The sequence below is a fragment of the Bos mutus genome, chromosome 28, assembly GCF_027580195.1.
Source record: "Bos mutus isolate GX-2022 chromosome 28, NWIPB_WYAK_1.1, whole genome shotgun sequence".
NCBI lineage: Eukaryota > Metazoa > Chordata > Mammalia > Artiodactyla > Bovidae > Bos > Bos mutus.
The window spans coordinates 1,576,674-1,597,331 of record NC_091644.1 but is presented as its reverse complement, the minus strand read 5'-3'; the positions used below and the strand labels follow the sequence as shown (position 1 = coordinate 1,597,331).

The following is a 20,658-nucleotide window of genomic DNA, read 5'->3' as shown; positions in this document are numbered from 1 at the left end:
CAGAGGCACAGATAGCTCCATACCACAGGCTGGGGCAAGACTTCTTCAGTTGATTAGTTTTAATCAGAAGGACTTAACAATTGCCGTTCATGTAATATTTTTGGTTGCGGTATATATTCAGTTAAAGATAGCATGGTAGTAAACTACTGTCCTCATTAAAAGGATGGAATTGAATATTCTCAATTGATCTGTGTGTGTATCTTTAAGATGCTGAACCAAAGAATTCCACAGATACCACAGATAACGTTACAGGTAAATGGCCTGGCCATGTTTCTCTGATTTCCCTCTTAATCTAATGGATCTAGGAAAGTAGGTACCTTTTGTACTTTCAGATGCCCTTACTTACCACATGCAGAGGCAAGGTATATCAAGCCTGATTCAGGCATTTAAGGATCCCAGAGGAAATCAAATATGAGATCAAATGCAAGCTGCACCACTTAACAGCTACTCAGACAAATCACAGGTTTTGCATCTATAAAATAAGGATATTAGTAATACCTATTCCATATGACTGTTGGAGAGAATGGTCAGTATTCAGAATATTTATAAGTGATTCTTGGTGTCTACTTAGGCCAGTTTGGTCTGACACAAACATTGAGGACCTTCAACCTACAAACTGGTCCTGCCTGACTCCTAAAGAATGCTGAGAGAGCCTGGAAGTGTACCAGGAACTTAGGACAGTGGTCTGGCACTCATGTGGATCAAAGTCTGGGTAGCAGAACTCCCATAAGCAGTAACTGTCATTCTGCTTTTTCCTTCTATAGATACCTGGGGCCAGAAAGTCTCCTCACTTTTGTCAGCTTCTGTCACCAGGCTTCACTCTTTATCAGAGAAACCTCCACTCTTTCGGCCAGCTGTGTAAACCACATCCCAGGCCCTGTAATGGGGATCAGAAACAACTGTCTTTGCGAGCAGCCTGGGCTAACAGTCAGTCAGGTCATAACCAGCTTAATCCAAATACATTATGAGTTACTCTCTCCCCATTCCCTGTCTTCCACCTCCTCCTGTTTCCCAAGTACCAAAACTACAGAAGTTACTACTGTGTATCTGTGTGCATTAGTAAGGTATGTTATGGTCAGTATCGTCACTGGACTTCCCTGTTATCCACTGAGGACTTTTAAGAACTGAGATAAATAGAGCATATACCCAACATATACCTGACATCTCCCCATAAAATATAAGGCACAAGCTATGGAGGAGAGTCTTATGGCAAAGGATTGTTCTATAGTGTTTTAGGCAGATAACATGCCTTTACAGCTTGTCACCAAGATTGTACATGAAACCTGAACTTCAATCCACACTTCTTGAATAGCTAAGCCCTGTGAACCTCCTGTATGATGCTCACCAGCTCGCTTACTAGAGATGATAAATCAGAATTCAGGAGTCAAGACAAGTAACATGGAGACTGCTTGCAGTGGATTTCCAGGATAAAATTCCAGACACACTGAATGGTATCTGAGTAGAATATATACTGAAAATAGAGTTCTTTATAAACAATTCTGGGCCTCCAGGGTGCCTGTCAGTGTAGGAGATGCAAGAGACACGGGTTCAGTCCCTGGGTCTAGAATATCCCCTGGAGTAGGAAATGGCAACTCACTCCAGTATTCTTGCCTGGAAAATTCCATGGACAGAGGAACCTGGGAGACTACAGTCCATGGGGTTATAAAGATTTGGACACAACTGAGTGACTGAGCACACACACACACATAAACAATTCCAACTTCGGAGCTGGATTTTAGTAGGATCTGGAAATAGGAAGGTTATGTAACCCCTTGTTAGTCTTTTTGTCTCTGCATTCTCTTGGTAGAAACAGTATACTTTAAATATTTGCATTGATGGTTAATACTGAAGAAGTATTTCCCTAGGTTCTATCGTAGTTTGATATCTGCCTTGTGTCAAGCCTTGAGGAGCTTAACCCAGTTGTAAAATAATTTCAGGTGTCTATTCTAAGCAAATATGATTTTAACACCTTGCCCACTTCAGTGACAAGGCACTGGCTAGCCATGTTCAGGTTGTATATGGTTTATAGGCCTTAAAGGTTACCTAACTTGTTAAACATGGTTCCTGTTTATGTGTCTCAGTGGCCCATGGAGAGGGATACCCACAAAAGAATATGAACAAGACACCTCTTGATGTGTATTCAGAAGTCACGTTCTGGGATTCTTCCAGGTTTGCTCTAGACATTTCCAATCTCTCCTTGAAAGACTACACTAGCGGAAATGAACTGCATGTGCCAAATTATTTCAGCTGGAGTTGGCTATAGTACCAGAGCAGTATTAATGAAGTGATTAGCTCACAGGACACATCACGCTAATAAGAGATATTTTCAAGATAAATGTCAAGTGAACATCAAAGAAGAAAGTTCCAATGTGAAATAAAATTAGTAACACCAGTAATAAAACCACTGGTGTTCTAAGGTGATGTTGAAGCCACCATGCAAGCACCTATGGCTCGTTCTCGTGTATATTATTCATTGGTTTCTTACAAAACTCTTGGGAGAACACATGAGCCTTGATAATCACAGTTTACAGCTAAGCTCTCTGAAGACCCTCAGGCTTAAAGAAGAAATCAAATATACTATATATGTATTCTAACATATATTCTTGCTGATATTTACCAATTTGGAGCCAATCAGATACTAAGCAAATATTTGATAGTTTTGCTTAGTTCCCTTTACTTATGAAATAAGCATGATTTTTCATACACAGCTAGCAAAGATGGCATTTCCCATTACCAATTCCTTGTGGCCTGAGGTGTGGTGAAAGATACCACACTCAGTGCTGGCACACGCATGGAGCCAGCCAACCAAGCAGAATGGCTTCAAGTCAGCAACTGAGGTGAGCACTAGTGCCCAGCAATGTCAGGGCCATGCAGAGCAATGAACATTACTACTTCCCTTTTGAAGCCATATTCTTTGCTAGCTATTGGGTTGTTGTCTCGCATGTACAATAGGAGTTTAAAGAAAGATGGAAACACCACTTCCATAAAAGAAATGAACTCAATTCGCAAAATAACAGGAAAGAGAATGGGACTAGCACTTATTGCAAGCTAGCTTTGTCTTAGGTGCATCACAATTAAAATCCAATTCAGCTCTTCCAAGAAACCAGTTCAGAGAAGGCAATGGCACCCCACTCCAGTACTTTTGCCTAGAAAAGCCCATGGATGGAGGAGCCTGGTAGGCTGCAGTCCATGTGGTCGCTATAGTCGGACACGACTGAGCAACTTCACTTTCACTTTTCATTTTCATGCATTGGAGAAGGAAATGGCAACCCACTCCAGGGTTCTTGCCTGGAGAATCCCAGGGACGGGGGAGCCTGGTGGGCTGCTGTCTATGGGGTCGCACAGAGTCGGACATGACTGAAGCAACTTAGCAGCAGCAAGAAACCAGTTAAAAGCATTTTATATCCTCTATTCACCCATATGGAAGCAAACATCACAAGTAACTGTCCTGCTTCACATCACAAACGTCACACAAATCTTCAGTGGCAGGAGCAAGAGTCACACAGATTATCTGAATCCAGTGTCAAAGCTGTTTCTACTTTCAGGAAATAGAAAAGTGTCCATTGGGGAGGGGCTCAGCATTGCTTTTCTAGATTTACTTTTCTCAAAATAACTGATAGAATTGATTTACTTGTCTGGAATTTGATTACATGTTTTCTTTTTATTAATTACCCTGTAAGATTACACTCCTTTGGCTCAGCTGGTAAAGAATCTGCCTGCAATGTGGGAGACCTGAACTTGATCCCTGGGTTGGGAAGATCCCCTAGAGAAGGGAAAGGCTACCCACTCCAGTATTCTGGCCTGGTGAATTCCATGGACTGTATAGTCCATGGGGGTGCAAACAGTGGGATGTGACTGAGCGACTTTCCCTTTACTTCACTTCAACTGAAGATTATACCAGTATAGTTGCTAATTCTCACTAATACAAATGAGGCCATTCCTTACCTAAGGGGAGACAGGCCAAGTGTTCTAGCTGTTGCTGCCCACTTCAATAGACAAGTCAAAAATCCTGGGACACATGAGCACAGGAGACATCAGAAGCAGGTTCTTTCCTGACCCAAGGGATCAAACCCCATTAGAACTGCTTCAGAGATCACTTAATATAATATAGATGTGGCTGGGGTAGAAACACCGTGTAGAATAGATGAATGCTTATTTTACATACCTTAAATCAACCACATAGTGGTTGACAAGGTAACTAATCAAAAGTCTCAAGTGAATAGGAGTACAGACAAAATCATAAGGGTCAAATTTTATGAAGCTGTGGAATATCAGAGTGTAAAAGGAGAAAACAATTAATATTTTCTGAATACCTGGAGTATTTATAACACTGGCACATCTGCTCTTTCATTTAACCCTTAGAAGATACATACAATTATCTCATTTATATAGAAAATGGACTAAGGGGGAGTAACTGAAGGTCCCAGGACTACCTAACTCCAGATTCCATGTCTTTCCTCTAAATCTTAAAGACTCCATTGGGCAAACAGATGACCAACTACTGATACAAACTGATGCACCTGCCTGGAACAAATACAACACCAGTGGCAAGGTTTAAACAAGAATGTAGGCAGAACCTAGACCAGAACTTTCCGTATAGGCACCCTGCTGCTTAGTACACCAACCACTGAATTGAACTGCACATGATGTAACCACAGTGATCCACTGGAAAGTAGCACACGTAATCTTGCTCAAAAAGACTAATAGTTTTGGCCCAACTTGAGACATTTAAATCCACCCACACATTCTATTTCATTCTACATATTAGTAAGTGACATTCCAATTTCTCAGTAATAGCCTTGGCTCATCCATACTGTGCTCAATTCATGAGTATTTGTTCTCCTCTCCCTATTTTGTGGCTTCCTTTCTTTACACCTTGATCCTAAAACCTGCCTTTGGCTTTTTGGTCTTTGCAAAATTTGGATATCCGCCTGTACTTTGAACTACTGCTTTGCCTAGGTTTATTTCAGTCGTTACTCTTCTGCTTTTGCAGCCTTCTAGTCCTTGTGGTCTTAAAAAAAGGAAACACACATCTTATTCCTGACTCTGAAATCTCTCTCAATAGGACAACCCCCAGAACCCTCAAGAGAAAGACAATGCTTTTGTTATAGAATTTTCTATTGTAAATGTATTCTTCTTTACTATCCATAATGCCTTGCCATGTTTACTGATTCCTGCCTGAACTTAGCTGAACACAAAACAACAGATGCCCAAGGGGAATCTACTTCTATATACCCCAAGTCCTGTGTAAACACAGAAATTCAAATGCAAAGGAGAACCAGCAACCAGAAGCACATGTTCTCACTGTTTCCAATATGCTGCTATGCCCACCCTCTTTCTCAGTTCAGGACCATTTCTGAACCCCAGGATTCTCAAGACCACTTCTGCCTCCCTTCGGCGTGTTTGGAACTGTCGAATTAGACTATTATTTCAAACAGTCCTCCTCCCTGTGTGTGCATTTGTTTGTTTGCTCTCTTGTTTTCCCCAGGAGGATAAGGCATTAGACAGCACACTGAGCACTGCTTCATTCGGGATCAACTAAAGCAGCAACCACCAGCATTCACAAATGCTTCATTCTGGGAATGCGAGGCTTTGGGATTAATTAACCCTGAAGCCACATTTTTTCAGTGTTGTGCAATAGGATATTCCTAGATAAATTAGGTAAGAGCTGCTGGTAAAGCCTGAGAAAATGTGGATTTTGGAGCCTTATCCTGAAATAACTGATTCAGAGTATATCGTGATGGGGTCTGACAGTCGTGATGGGGTCTGACAGTAAGCTTTTTAAATATGCTCTTTGTTTTTCTTTCAACAAAGCATAAAGAATGAGGACCTCTGATAAGGTAAATAAATGCTAACAAAGCATCCGCAGTTGAGAAATCTCCCACAGAGAGTTATGAATCTTTGGAAGAGGAGGAAAAGAAAGGGAGAAGCGTCAGTGTAGTGCCCATAGCGCCCCCAACTTAGGGTGTTCACACATCTGGTTAGTGGCGCAGCTTCAGGAGGCAAATGTTTATTGGGAAAATCAGTTACTCATCTAATTCCGCATTTTTATTTCAGCAGTTATTTACAATAAAACAACTAGAAGGAATTCTAACATTCACGATGATTTGGCAGAATTATGCAACTTATAAAAACCTAGGGGGCTTTCCCGGTAGCTCAGTGGATAAAGAATCCTCCTTCAATGCATTAGACACAGGAGATGCCGGTCTGATCACTTGGTCAGGAAGATACCCCTGGAGAATTAAATGGAAAATCACTCCAGTATTCTTGCCTGGGAAATCCTGTGGACAGAGGAGCCTGGCAGGCTATGGCCCATGAAGTTGCAAAAGAGTCAGACAAGACTAAGTGATAAAAACCTGTGAAATGTTATGACATGCTTGTGGGGGTCATTACTGTAAAGCTACTTCCCAGGAGTCAACAGTTTAGACAAGTTATTTCACCATCAGTGTCACAAAAAATAAAGTCTGTATTATGGGATTTCAAGGGAAAAACTATGATCAGCAGAGTGATTGCCATCTTATGATTTCCTCCAGCCTTCTTTCTGAAAAACTCAACTCTACAGTATGCAGGTACAAAAGGGTGAGGGAAACAGGTCCCATGTGGCAGGAGACCCTGAGAGCACCACTACCTTCCGCTTGACCTTCAGTTTGTAGGTTACAGGAATAAAACAGCTTCTTCAACCCACTAGATGATGGCCCAAATGCCTGGGAAATGTTTAGCTCCGATGAATCATCTAAAAATCACATTTACAATGGGAGAAATCTGTAATCTGTCCACTGAATCACTGAAAGAACAGAGAAGTGTGTGAATTAGAAACACAAATTGGATTATGCACCTACATAATCCTATGATAGCGACAGAGTAATGTCTACCTGTTTGAAGTTTAATCCTTTTTCATTCTTCATGCTTCACTCTAGTAAAAATCACTTTTCAGGAAGATTGCTGTTCTCCTTCTTCTTAGAAAGACAGTGAAGTCCTTCAGCTGGTTCCTGAAACCTACCATACTTTCTTATATATATATAAAATATACATACACGCATATATACATATGTCTATATATACACGTAGGTTCAGATATTTCCAGATAATGAAAGCCAAGTCAAAGAAACTATGGAATTGACTAGCATCCATTTATATACAATAAAAATAAACCTAAGCAAGGCTAACATATCCAGTGTTCTCTGCTTTAAGGTCTTTTGTAAACTACTTTGATAATGGTATTATCAGTACAAAATGGTACCCATTTGATAGAAGTGTAAAGTCTGAAGCGAGGAGACACATCAACATTATTTTATTTCTGTTGAGACTAGAAGAAGTCATAAATTATTCTTTTGCCTTAACTTCTGAAAAGCAGTTTAATAAAATGAATTAATAAATAAAATGCCACTGTCAAATGAAATTTCACCAGCCAATTTAAAGACAATTTGTCCAAGTTTCAGCAAATTGACTATTTAAAGAGTGAACTCTTTAATGTGCTTTACATCATGCATATAATTATTGATTGGGAAGCCACTGTCAAATGCAACCTCTGCCTTGGAAATTCTTAGAGGGTTCTCTAGTAGCTGAGAAAAATATAAAACAGTTTATAACCAGATAAAGAGTGAGAATTCCTATAGATTTAAAACGAGTGACCAATCAATAAAATAATGAGTGAAGGGAGGTATGGAGATAGTTACTTAGGGAGTTTGAATCTTAACAGAAATAACAGAGAGTTGACTATGAAAAACTAAAACATACACTAGAAATATTTGTATCAATTCCACCATAAACACTGTTGATTTGTTAGCCTGATAGAAAAAAGAGTACATGCAGTTTTTGGTTCAGAAGCAAGGCCATATTTGAAGAAGAATTGAAAATCTTATTAAAACATAGAGATAATAGTTGAAATTCTGTTCAATACAAAAAAAATACTCAGAGGCTAACTCATAAATCTCCCAATTGTATAAATATTTAAAATATTTTCCTGGTAGTTGCACATTCCCTTTAATGTTTGCCTAAACTTCTAATATAAAGGATTTGAAATAATGGGTGAAACAGGTTGTGAATTTTGGTTAGGATGTTTTTGAGTACAGTGCTTTCCCTAACTTCTAAAAAATGGAATCTTCAAAGGAAAAGTTACACTTTTTTGTGCTACACTACTCACTTTGGCTTAGAATTAGTCCCTTCCAGAATGTTATTTCAGAATGTTATTAGCATATTTATCCTCTCCTTAAAGACTTCAGCAATAGTATGACTGTCATAATATTGAGAAAGCTTGATGTCTCCAAAAGAAAAACAAAAATAATGGTAATATAATTTACAGCCAGGACAATGAAAATCTAACTGCAAGCTCTATTAACAGTCTACTTGTGTTTAGTTAGTTCAATACAATTAAAGCGACAAATACTACCACAGTCCTAGCATCTAATGTCACCAGTCACATCAAGTACAAGGATATTAGAGTATTCCATGTGATAGAGTGTCATTAAGCTCAAACATACTGAAGCATGATGGTGTCATTTACAAACTTAACTGCTCCACGCTTTCCATGTGGGTTCAGTAAATTAATGACTCTGACGCATCTTAAATGCAAATTAATAACCAGAAATGAAAAGGTCCCGCTGCAACTGCAGTTACGCATGGAATGACCATTTTGCTCAATAAGATATCGTATTTCAGAAGCTTGCTAATTAGAAACAGTGTCCACAATACAGTGCCAGTGCTTTCTAAGCAGAAAACACCCAGCATTACCAGGAAATACATTTCCACTTCATCTTGGGTTCTCCTGATAGAGAGTTCAGTTTTACTTACAACCATGCTTCAGATCCATAATAAAGTATGTCTGTATCATCCTTCTAGGATAGTGTGAGTGGAGGCCAAGGAGACAGCACCGGGTGGTCTTCTGCTTTAGTGTGAAGTGGTATCTCTTTATCCCTGAACCAATGTCATAAGGCAACTTGGAAAGTGAATGTTTATATTGGTTAATAATGATTTCTTTCATATTGTGTGTCTTATATTTGGGCATTTTGTATTTTTTTCAAAGCTGTCCTCCCCTAAAAAATGTTTTAGATAAGTATAGAGAGGTGGATAAGTAAAATAAAATACACACACATACACAAACACACACTTTTAATTGAAAAAGATTTATTTGGATAAAGTAAAATTCTAGATATTTGAGTTCTGCTTGTAAGACAATCTAGAAAATTATATATCACCTGCTACAGAGGCCAGTGAAAACTGAATGTTTTGGGACAAAAGGCACAAAGCTGATTATTGTTGTTTTCTTTTGACCTCTTCATCTGTTTTTTCAATGATAAAAAATATCAGGAATCTAAATTTGAAATTTTGACTGTACTTATCCAAGATAGGGATAGGGATCATACTGAGTTAGATGGAGAAAGCATAGACGAAATGGTAAATTTGGTTATGAGTGGAATAGATTCTGATGTTTTAATGTAATCCCATTATATTATGAAGCTTCAACAGTCAGTCTGTAATCTATGACTTCTATCCCTGCATCCAAAGTGCTCAGCACAGCCCCTGGCACACAGTGGGTGAATAATAAACGCTTGTTACTTCATTAGATCCCATGACCTAAGTTGTTATTTTGGCACGAATGATCCCGAAACAGGACATGAATTCTGTTGTTTCAATCACACTGATGACTGTTTGCTCAGATCAATTAGTTCTAAGGGGCAATGACCAGAACTATTTTTACTAATGTGTCTAAATAATTTATCAGACAGGCCGCCAAACAGTTATTTCTGCCCCCAAAACAGCTGCAGAACTTCACCAATTCCTGTACAAATCTTATTCATCGTATTTTTTGCTCAAATATAGGAAAAATGCTATCTGGGGCATCTTTGTGTTTATGCCTAAGATTAGTTAAAATAATCCAAAGTGAGAGGTATTTACATTTTATGCATCTGGTTAATACTCTGGCACTAGGTGCTCAGTGTGAATTCAAATATCACATTTTTATCTTCTCATAACATACAGGCTCAGAGCAGGCTGTTGTTCTAAAGGCCCCATCCTGACTGGGATAGTAGATAAGAGCCTTATCTATTAACCCCTTTCTCCCACACATCTCTACTTACAGGTATGTAATGATCTTGCAAGTTCTGAAATTAAACATCTGTGTGGAGATAGGGAATCAGGATGAGGGACTACTAAAACTAGCTTTAAACTCACCATGCATAGAGAAACAGAAATATTACTAGAAACTGAAGATGAAACGAGCCCTCTGAGAATGCAGTCTCTGGCTTTGCAGGAATATTGGGCATTGAGAACATTATGCAGAATTTTTCAAGGACTGAAGTCTTGAGTGAATTAAGATGACAGCATATGCATGGTGTGCTTTTATCATCAACATGCTTGATATTGGCTGAATTGTTCTGGTCCCTAATTGTAAACTCAAGGTGGAAAGGCTAATCTGTTTATTCAAATTCCTTATAGGAATGCAGTGAAGAAATTGGAAATTTAAATAAGCTTTTAAAAATGTTTCTGAGTGCATTTTGAGTTGGAGGCATATAAGGTATTTTTAATCAACCATCCATGACTCAAAGGTGATAAAATGATGGGCATCAGAAATGTCAAGGTAAAGGATTTTTTTTTAAATTTTATTTTATTTTTAAACTTTACAATATTGTATTAGTTTTGCCAAATATCGAAATGAATCCACCACAGGTATACCCGCGTTCCCCATCCTGAACCCTCCTCCTTCCTCTCTCCCCTACCCTCCCTCTGGTCGTCCCAGTGCACCAGCCCCAAGCATCCAGTACCGTGTATCGAACCTGGACTGGAGACTTGTTTCATACGTGATATTATACATGTTTCAATGTTATTCTCCCAAATCTCCCCACCCTCTCCCTCTCCCACAGAGTCCATAAGACTGATCTATACATCGGTGTCTCTTTTGCAGTCTCGTACACAGGGTTATTGTTACCATCTTTCTAAAATTCCATATATATGTGTTAGTATACTGCAGTGGTGTTTTTCTTTCTGGCTTACTTCACTCTGTATAATAGGTCAGTTCTAATGAGATGGATGAAACTGGAACGTATTATACAAGGTAAAGGATTTTAATGTTCTCTGCAAATTTGTTCAATGTTGAACTGAAGATCTAAATCCTTCATTCATCGCACAACAAATGCAAAAGGCACTTCCTTATCATAATCTAACCCAGAATGGTTTTCTATAGTACCTGGAAGGCACGGACTGGGAAGGAGCATAGAATGTGTGTTTTAATATAAGGAATTCATATGTCATTTCCTAACAAATACTGAAAAGCATCTCCTCCATATTCATGCCACAAACTGAGCTTTTAAAAACACATTTTTAAAGTAAGATCCCTAAGACACGCATAATCATTTATGATAAAGTTTTCAGATAAAAAATGAAGTAGCACTGAAATATTAATAATGATCAATAAAGGAAATAAACACAATGCCATTATGCACATACCCTTAAATGATGCTACATTATTAATAAGGATGACTGTCTGGAACTAGATATGCTCCAATAAACATTTATATACTGCATAGAAGGAAGGCTACTAACTTCTAAATATCTAAATATCTAAATACAAGTCCAGTTCTGCCACTAATTAACACTGTGACTTTGGCTAAGACACTTTCTGTCTTTGGTCTTCAATTTCCTCATCTATACCTTTCTAGTATGTGAGTTGACTTTTGAAGCTTTGGGGGCTATACCATTCCATGATTTAAGAATGAAGCACTTCACACCGCCTACAATGAGGCAGGCAGAGCCGCTGTCCTCTACCTTGCCTCTGGAGTTGTGCCTCCAAGCACTGACCGTGGTCAGCGGGCAGGGGCAGGGCCGTGATGTGGGGAGAGGATGTGCAGGACAGGGTGGGCACCTGGGGACTCCTGTCTGGATGGCCTGTTCTCTGAACCAAGGTAATCAGTGACTGTGCTAAGAGTACAGGCTGGGGCATCCTCCCTGGGACAGGCTGAGATCTCAGGAAAGGTTTATTTTTGCAATAAGTTCTAGTACCGACTAAGGAGAAGGAAAGGGTGCCACTCATCCTTTCTACCCAGACTTCCTTGCATGCTTACAAACAAGTTCCCCAAACCCCTGGGGCCAAAGCGCTATCCGAGTTTTTTGTTTTTTGTTTTTGTTTTTGAACTGAACTGAACTGAAAGAATTTTATTATGATTCATTAATATATTCAAATATTAGACAATTCATACATGAAGGTTTAAACAATTAATCACAGCTCAAATAATATACAGTTGTATTAATACTATATTTTAAAGTTCAATCAAATTTTAAAGTCCTATTATTTATCTAACTTCCTCTTGCTCTTTCTCCTCCTACCCCTTAGTACCATAAGTATTACCTTCTTTTGAGTAATGGAAATTTAGTTAGACATATATCCCATGAAATTTCTCCATTGGAATGTTCTAAAACTCAGTAAGGCAAGGGTTACCCAATTCTATAAGTTTACAAAAATATCACTGAAATTATACATTTCAATTATACATTTATTTTTGATAGCACATCTCTAGCTATAACTGGAGAAGGCAATGGCACCCCACTCCAGTACTTTTGCCTAGAAAATCCCATGGACGGAGGAGCCTGGTAGGCTGCAGTCCATGGGGTCGCTAGAGTCGGACACGACTGAGCGACTTCACTTTCACTTTTCACTTTCATGCATTGGAGAAGGAATTGTCAACCCACTCCAGTGTTCTTGCCTGGAGAATCCCAGGGATGGGGAAGCCTGGTGGGCTGCCGTCTATGGGGTCGCACAGAGTCAGACATGACTGAAGCGACTTAGCAGTAGTAGCAGCTATAACACGAGAGTGTTAGAGCAGAGATTGTACATTTAGGGAGAGGGTGGGCAGGAGAGATGGAGGTTACACATTTCTCAGGAAAATAAAAGGCTGAATACAAATAAGCAACTCAATACATTATGGACCATAAGCCAAGGTCCTGTTTATTTTTCACTCTAAAAGCCATAAACTTTTCATCAAAGCAGAGAACCAACCAACAAACACAACAATAAGAAAACTAGGTATACCATCTGAAGAGGAGTCCTGTCCTGGGTTCAAGTATTCGGGTCTGTCACTGTCCACTTCCTGAGTCTGCCTTCTCATCTTCCGCGTTTCACTGACCCTAGAGCTCAACGCAGCTGCCCTCCTAGTACCTGCAACCACCTCTACAATGATCTGAAGCCACATGGCCCACAGCTGTCCTCCAAGAGTTAGGGCCAGGGCAGGGGAACTTTAAGAAAGGATTATATTTGATCAGAGACTGAGCAAAACATTGAGCAATATTCCTACCACAGTAGTCCTAGTGGGGGATCTGAAATTTCACTCAGACTTTGACAATACTTCTGTGGAGGGAGACAGATGCCAAGCTTGGACTCCACTTCATCACAGGGCCAAGATCCTCCTTAAGACCACCGATGAGCTCCAGGCTAGGCTTGTATGTGTAGACAAAATAAAACCTCCTCTGTTGCTGGTACCATAACACTTCTAAGACTTAAAACTGGCCAAGAATTCACACATATACTACCCCATTAAGTATTCCTGAGATCCTATGGAATGAGCAGGATAACTGTCATCCCTTCTTTTAAGCAGAAGAAACATGACCCTTCAAAATCTGCAGCCAAAGCAGATTTATTCTTTAGTCTTTCTGACTTCAAAGAATGTTTACATACCGATTCCATAAAGAGGCAAAGAATAAAAAGCATTGATCAGACTAGACAAGATGTTAATTTAAATTAAATGTCTGCATACTCTCTATGGTTTGTAATAAAAAACTTGAGTTTCTGGGTATCTACTGGACAGAAGATTTCCTATAGTAATCTGATTTCTAACTTCCCAGCTTTTGTTTCACGTGTTTCCTTCTGCATCTTCTATGAAGTGCAATCTTTGACCTCAAAGCTGTAATGACTGCAAGCTTGTTCTACATGTTTGTAGGATAAATTACATTTACTCAGTATATATGTGTTACATTGAAGAGTGTCTGTTTGTTAAAGGAAATTGAATTTAATTTCCTGAATGGTAACTTATATGACAGCATTGTGGACATTTGATTCATTATTTCTATTTCTAGGGCTCCTCTACTTTTATTATGTAAGTCTACATCTTCATTAGTGATATAAATTTACCTTCTAGTAAAAAAAAAAAAAAAGGATTTGGGTGATTATACCTCCAATCTGCCTGAAACCAATCTGCTCTTTGGCTGTAGTCTTGAAATAACTATTAATATATTCCCATCCTACTTAAGTGTCCTTGTTTGCAAAATAAATTTTATGGTCACCATAATCAAGATCTTTTATCTCGTATTTATTCCTATAGTTATTTTGAGAAAAATAAGCTTGTGGTCCTAACAGATTAATTTCTGAGCAGAAAGAACAACTTTTCTTCTTCCACAAGGGTCTGAAGTCCAGAGAGATCTGACAGTGACCTGACCTAAATGAACGGCAGTGACGGCAAAGAAATATTCTGGACAATATTCTGAATGTATGAATGTGTGTACTTGGGTAAGAATACTGGAGTGGGTTACCATTTCCTTCTCCAGGGGATCTTCCTGACCCAGGGATCAAACCCGGGTCTCCTGCATTGGAGGCAGATGCTTTAACCTCTGAGCCACCAGGGAAGCCTTTGGGTAGGTGTTATCCAAAGTAAAAAACAATGAGCACCTTGTGTTTGCATAAGCAAGTGAGTAAGGGACACTGGAAAAGGTTCAGTTGGGAAGGAAAGATAATGAATCTGACTCCAAATATACCTAAATGAGGTTAATAATATACAGAATGGGGATATAAAGATCTGGAGAAGATATAAGGATATGAGGACCAGAAGAAGCATATAAAATATGCATTTTGAGTTACCAACATAGCAACAGTATCTGAAGCCACGTAATAACCGACTAGGTGGCCAATGGCAGTGAACAGCAAGGAGGTAAAGAGAAACCAGGACCAAGCTCTAAAGAATTTCAATCATTAAATGTTGAAGGAAATTAGTAAGAACTTGCCAAAGATAGGAAGAAAACCAGGGAAGTGTCAACAAGGAAAGACACTATTTCAGGATGAAAGAGTGATCTTTAGATCAAAATCTGCAGTGAAGTCAAAATGTTAAGAAATTTAAATACAGTGGGTAATCTTGACTGGATCCTGGCACAGAATAAAGCCATTGGTGGGAAAATGGGTGAAACCCCAATAAAGTCTGTAATTGAGTTAGTAGTCCTGTAACAAAGCTATTTTCTACTTGATAAATGGACCATAATGATGCATGATAGTAACAGTAAGAGAAGAAGGGAAAGGGTATATAAGACATCTTTGTACTACCTTTTCAAGTCTTTGGTAAATTGAAATTTACTTGAAATTAAAAGTTTAAAATATTAAATGGTGGAAAAGTAGAAATGAAATGCTACTAACCTGTTTTAACAATCACTTAAGTCAATGACTTCTGAACTTGAAATGCCATATGAGTTTTTCTTTAATCTAGATGTTAAGAAAAAAAGTCAGGCATCTGGAGGAGGGGATACTAAGTTTAGGACGTGTTCTAGTTGTTTGTTTTAACTGGTTAGACTGATCAGGAAGAGAGGGAGAGATCAAAGATCGAGGGGAGAGTGAGAGTGATATTTCTGACAAAGTAAGAATAAAAAGAATCTAGAACTTGGAGTGATAGAAAGAAAAAACAATTTAGGAGAAAAGCACCCTTCCTTTATTAGGTAAGGTTGAGGAAGAAAGGCAGGGGTTGGGATGGGTAAAGATAGGTGCTTTTATAGGTTAGATATCAAGCTATCCCAGGTTATTGAGGGAGCATCTACCTGATAGCCTCTTTGAAATACTTCTTTATGAATCAGTAATATATAGTTATCATTTGTTGGAATAACTTTAACAGAATACACATCATGTTAAATAGAAAACCATGATTTGTGTTAGTTATATTAGATCTGCTTTAAATTAGAGCAGATGTTATTTCGGGCTCCCCAGTAGCTCAGCGGTAAAGAATCTGACTGCAGTGAAGGACATGCAGGAGGGACAGGTTCAAAACCTGGATCGGGAAGATCCCCTGGAAAAGGGCATGGCAACGCACTCCAGTATTCTTGCCTAGAGAATCTCATGGACAGAGGAGCCTGGTGGCTATAGTCCATAGGGTCACAAAGAGTCAGACACGATGAAGTGACTGAGCGCATGCACGCACGCACACACACACACACACACACATGTTATTTCAGGTTTGCTGGTTGCTGACTTATAATGATGTCCCCAGGGACTTCCTTGGTGGCCCAGCAGTTACGACTCTGTGCCTCCAATGCAGGGAACTTAGGCTCAGGTTTGATCCCTGGTTGGGGAACTAAGATTCCACATCCTGTGGCATAGTCAAAAATTTTTTTTTAATTTAAAATAATGTCCTCAGACTATAATAAACAGTAGTTTGGTGAAGATCACTTAATCTTAGTTACTGTTGCTTCGTTGCTAAGTCATGTCCAGCTCTTTTGTGACCCCGTGGACTGTAGCCTGCCAGGCTCCTCTGCCCATGGGATTTCTCAGGCAAGAATCCCTGGAGTGGGTTGCCATTTCCTACTCCAGGGTATCTCTCCAACCCAGAGATTGAACCTGCGTCTCCTGTGTTGGCAGGAGGATTCTTTACCATCAAGCCAGAGTTGTACATAAAGTCTACCTCAGGAAACTAATTTTGGAAGATAGGAAGCAAACACACACAGACAGTTGCACGTGTGCATTACAAAACACACAGACATTACTTACATTTACGACAACGGAGATTCTTCTGTCATCTAAATGAAAATAATGACAGTAAAGGACATTTCAATTGTTTCATACACCCATGATAATATTTCTTTCATCTTTGTCAGATTATTAAATAAATAAAGTAAGGTGACTTGACAGCAAAAGGGTAAGAGCAAGTAAAAGGGTAATGAGAGCTGAGAATATGAGGGAGTCAGTGAGCAAGGCATAGTTCAGCATGACAGGGAAAACATTGCATTTTGATGTCATTTCTGGGTAAAACGTGTTTGTCAACAGGGGATGACGACTGGTCTATTGAGAAGCTGAAAATCGAGCCATTAGTGCATGATATGATGTTTGGTTGTGTCAAGTCAATAGTCTGTGATGAACGACAGATGACTGAAAAGAAGCAAAAGATTACACCATGCCTTTCTTCCTTTAGAAAACATTTATTTGGCATCCAAAACTGTTAAACATTTCTATGCATACTAATTAGGGTTGGAAGTATATGTTCTTTGGGAACTTCATGTATATCAGGCAAGGATTACATGTGAATGTCCACCAAATATATCTAATCTAATTTCGTTTAATCATCATAACACTATATTAATCCCATTTTGCAGATGTGGATGTAGAAGCCCCAAAAGTTGAAGTCTCTTGCTCAAGATGCTGGATTACAAACCTAGGACTCACTGATTCAAGAGTTAACTCTCTATAGTTCTTCTTCATTGTCTAAATGAGGTTACTGAGATGAATGAAGGAATGGATGGATGAATATTGAAAACAGCATCTAAATAATTGTATCAAGGGCCTGGGAAAAGACCTCATTTTTCCTTAACATCTAATTAATATGCAAAACTGAAGTGCTGAGATAGACGGACAGTCCTGAATATCAGATGTCAAAATTGGTTTTCCCCTGTGAATCCAGGTAGTCCTAGAGAGCACACCAAGGAAGAACATATTGATTGCCACTTTCTAGTTTATAAAAACCAGATGTTCCAACCATGCTCCAAAATCATTAAATCTAGAGCTCTGGGAGTAGGACCCAGGCATCCACATTTCCTAAACTTTCCAGATAATTTTAGTGTGGACATCAAGGTTAAGAACTACTATTTTGGAATCCTAGGGCTTACATTTGGTAGATTTAGACCTGCCTCAGAAACTACTGTGGCTAGCAGATGGAAGAACGGGATGTTAGAATGAACTGCACCCTTAAACCCTAGTTTCAGGTTCCCCTGCTTTACCAGAAAGGTCGTCTGAGGGCACACATCAGGAACACAGAAGGTGGTACTGGAAGACGGTGCTGGCACCCATCGGTACCAGGGTGATCACTCTTATGGTGAAGGGTTAAGTCCAGTTTACCTAACAAGAAACAGGTGCTTATATTGAAAGGAAGGTAAGCTGAGGAAAAGTGGTCTCCAAAACCCTTCTGTGCTTTCAACCCCTCAACCCAAATACACAAAATTGAAGACTGGCGCCTGTTACCCAGAGCATGAACATGAAGAGATGAAACAAAAAATGAGCAGCAGGGACAAGGCATTCTCTTTGGGGGTGAAATGAGTGACTTTGGAGCTCAGGGAAGGGGAACAAAATGCTAATATTTATATAATTATTACAAATCTTATAATCATCTCCAAATAGGTCTAAGAGTATGTCTTTTAATTATGGAGCCACATTTACATGTAAAAGGAACCACGATAGGTGCTCTTTGTACTCTTTTGTTTATTCAGCACTAAAAAGAGTTCTACAGAAGAGGAGTTTGAGGGGTTTCCCAGGCGGCGCTCGCGGTCAAGAATCCACCTGCCCATGCAGGAGACACAAGAGACGCAGATTTGATCCCTGGGTCAGAAAATGGTGCCCCACTCAAGTATTCTTGCCTGGGAAATCCCACAGACAGAGGAACCTGGTGGGTTACAGTCTGTGAGGCTGCAAAGAGTCGGACACAACTGAGGAGCGAACACACACACACAGGAGGAGACTGCAGAAAATCAGCACACAAGGCAAACAAATGGGCCAGTGTTTGAACGTATTTCCACATGGCTCCATTTTATCAACTTCCATCTTGGGTTTTTAGGTGTTTGATCATTATCAATGGGATCTCTGGCCCAGGACCTATTCTACTGTAGAGAAATCTGAGCTGGTAACACAGAGTGGAGGGACTGAGGATATAAATGAGAGAGAGAAAAAACAAATTGTAATAGCAATGGACATCACATAGTATAAAGAGGTTGGGAGTTTTAGAGTCAGAAATATTAATTTTTATTTCATGGACTTAATGAGAATTATAAGAACTCATGGAAAGTAAGGATTATGCCACATGTACTACAGAACAAGTTCCTTTTCAGTAAAATAATTCTATATGCTGGACACTGCCAGGTTTCCTCTTATCTCACCCAGGTCAGAGTACCAGGGTCAGAAAATCGACAAGTATTCAGGGAGGATAGTGCCCAGGAATAACAATCATATAATTGGCTGCAGTTGCTCTTGGACAATGCCACCTGGGAAACTGAGGCAGGAGAGAGAAATGCAAGCAGCTCAACCCTCATTACCGAGAGAAAGATAATACAAAGGAAACAAGGTGAGCATCAGACTGTGCAAAGGCCAAGGCTGACCAAGTGTCTGCAAAGGGAGAGTAATAAGCAAAATACACCAGCAAATTGGCCCCCGAGTCGTGAGAACTCACAGGCCTGTGCCATGAGCAAAAGCAAACAAAGCAGATACTATGCCATAAGCAATTTCCAAATGCCAAGGGGAAAAGAACTCAGCTTAATTGACCTAAAAGATGGTTATTTCTGACTGCTCTGAAGACAGTCAGGTCCTACTTGTGGGAGAAGCCTGATGTAAGAAACCACAAAGGACCGACTTTTAAAAAATAATAACCAGTCATTACTAAGCACAACAGTGATTAACAGAGCACTTACCTAGTGTCGGGCACACTTCTAAGCACTACACATGCCTCTCCCCACAGCAGGAGAGGCAGTGCTATTAGCCTCATTTTACAGATGGGGAAACTGAAGCACACAGAGGTTAAGTGACTTACTCGGGTCATACTACTGGTAAGAGATACCTTACCGGTGAAAATACGGGCAGTTTATTTCCAGAGTCCAGGGTTTTATCTATCTTGATTTACCACCTCTATGATGACATTCTATTCAATAAACGTTTATTAAATGCCTATGATATAATGGCTCTGCAGGAGGTCCAGGGATGTGAAGCACATATTTCATATTCTTGCCAGTGGAATTTAAAGAACGGTTGAATAAAATCATCCCAAAGACCCAAAGGACTCTGTTATATAAGCTCTCGATAACTCAACACAATTTTCTGGTAACAGTAGAAAACATATATATGCATGAGGAAAGCCGGTGTGTGTGTGTTAAGAAGGAAATAGGAATCGACCCTCCATTTACTGCTAACTGTGCAAAGCATTTCAGGTAAGTATCTCCCTGAATCTTCTCTTCAAGGGAACTATTTCCCCCGAGATTGGAATTGAAGAAACCAAGATGTTTACTTACAGGGGCAGTGGCAGAACCAATATGTGCCCCTCAGTCTAACGCCAAAGCCTATGCCCCTCTACTCTCTCATATACCTCCCCTGAAAACTTCTGAGAGGCAGGCGGAATTGGACACAGATGTCAGAAGATCATGGTGTCATGAAGAGGAATGAGGGATGAGAAGGAAGATTTCCTGCAGCCACACTGAAGCACATTGGTGGAACCCTGGCTTTCTTGGAACGGCACAGAGCAGATGAGTCAGTTTTAAGGAAGCAGGGGACACTCGCAGTTGTATTAGTTGGGACTACTTGTAGAGAAACTGGAATGTCAGAGATAAATGTTCCTACTGCCAGTGGGGATGCAGTTGGTGCTTTTGCACAGATTTTGCTCCACACAAGGTAGGTTAAGCTGATGCTACCTGTTACTGCAGTGACAGGAGGAAGCAGGAGAAGAAAATGACAGA

General features: G+C 39.7%; 1 protein-coding gene across 3 annotated transcripts in view; it reads right to left on the bottom strand.

The window, feature by feature from the left end:
- Positions 1-20,658, bottom strand: part of NRG3 (neuregulin 3) — a 1,249,006-nt gene that overhangs the window by 945,434 nt on the left and 282,914 nt on the right. The gene's annotated exons all lie outside the window — the stretch shown is intronic.